This window comes from Aphidius gifuensis, linkage group LG5 (genome assembly GCF_014905175.1).
Source record: "Aphidius gifuensis isolate YNYX2018 linkage group LG5, ASM1490517v1, whole genome shotgun sequence".
Lineage (NCBI taxonomy): Eukaryota > Metazoa > Arthropoda > Insecta > Hymenoptera > Braconidae > Aphidius > Aphidius gifuensis.
Window position 1 is genome coordinate 1,353,224 of NC_057792.1, and position 1,861 is coordinate 1,355,084.

Below are 1,861 nucleotides of genomic sequence, written 5' to 3' on the forward strand. Positions count from 1 at the left end.
ATTTTTTATTTTTTTTTAAAACTTCTTTTTTATTATTGCCGGTTTTACTATTTTCAAAATGCTTTGAATAACCCCAAATTTTTATAAAACAAAAAAAATTGTTTGGAAATATTTAAAATTAAATTTAAATAAATATTTCCTTATTAAATATAAATAAATAATTTTATTCTATTTAATTATAAACTATCTAAAATTTAAAAAAATAATTTTTTCAATGTATATTGCTATGATGTTTTATTTATATCACTAAAAACTTGTAAATTTTTTTTTTATTGTTTTTTTCGTAAATTAAATTTGTTAATAATTAAAAAAAAAAATTAATTAATTAATTAATTAAAATATATAACTTAGAAGTTTATTATTTTGATTAAAAAAAATTACTGGTGCAGTGGGTTGAAAATAAATTTTAGTTCTAAACCTGTACAATAGGTGTCGCATGTTTTTCACTTGTACAATGTCATGATGTGGTGTTCATATACCAGTGGAAAACAAATGCAAGTTATCGCTTCTCGGCTTAATAGCTAAGATCAAAGTGTAGTATCTGTTCTTTTCAGCTTAATATCTGAAACGCTCCTCATTGAGGAGCCAGAATATTAAACTGTTTTTTGTAACTGGATAGATGCCGGGGCTTGCCTTGGCTCTATCACGGGTTTATCCGGTATAGCAGTACCACCGGAGAAAGCCCACATAATTTTATCAAAACATAAATGCCCCCCATGCATTTAAAATTAGCTTGAAAAATTATTCGAAAATTCTTTTGAATACATAATAAATTATAAATAAAGAAAATGTTTTTTTAAATATATTTACAATATTTTTCAAACAAATTGTAAATGTCAAAATTTTTTTAAAAATCTGATAAACTTTTATCTGTAATAATTTTTAAATTTCAACAATAAAACTAGACCCTACAATTTTTTATTTTATTCCTTGACACTTGGACAGTTTTTATTTTTTTTTTTTATTTCGATCAACATTGAAATGTACAAAGTACATATAAATTTTTTTTTCAACTTTTTGAAACTTATAAAACTTTTTAAACTTTAAATTTATATTACAGATAGAAAAAAAAAGTAAAATTTTTAAAAATAAAAAATAAATAAACTAATAAACAATAAAATAAACAAAAAAAAAAAAATTATTAATGTAAAATTTAAGTATAAAAAACAACAAAAAGGATAAATAATCTATTTAAGAATTTTTTTTCCATTGATTGATGAATTTTTCATTCTTTTCGTGTTTACAGTGTTTTCATTACGCCATTGAAACAACTCCATTATCCACAATATAACTTGACAGAAAAAAAACCAGACAAAATAAATTAAGCACTAAAAACAAACGTCTTTGATAAACATGTTAAATTATGTTTGAATTTAAAACAAAAAATAAACATACACAATTTATTTCGACTGTGACACTCTCTAACTTACCCTCAAAATTCAACCCTTTATTTTCCAACAGTATTAATTCTTTTATTTTTTCCATGTTAAAATAAAAAAACAAATATATTAGCAAATACACGATAAACATAAATTCAACTCCAACTGTCTTTACCCATAATTTTTTTTTTTTTTTTTTCAAACCAACCGGCTGTAAAGTCAACCCCAATAAGACCAAGAAATACTTTGATATTTAAATATTTTCAACTGCCTATAGATTCTCTTTTTCAATTGAAATTTATGTGTCTAAAAATTTATTTTTAAAAAAACCAAATGAATAATTAAATAAAAAATATTTTCCAGATGTTTGCAAAATATTAAATCTAAATTTATATTCAAATGAAAAATAAAAAGATTATTACAAAATTTTTTAAACCTCACATAATATAATTGTAAAATAATAATTATAAAATTTATTTGAA

The 1,861-nt window shown here is 21.2% G+C and overlaps 1 non-coding gene across 1 annotated transcript; it reads left to right on the forward strand.

Moving 5' to 3' along the window:
• Positions 1-501: 501 nt before the first annotated feature.
• On the forward strand, positions 502-692 carry LOC122858517. The gene has a single exon (XR_006374305.1). It is a non-coding gene; the product is annotated as a U2 spliceosomal RNA (small nuclear RNA).
• Positions 693-1,861: the final 1,169 nt, after the last annotated feature.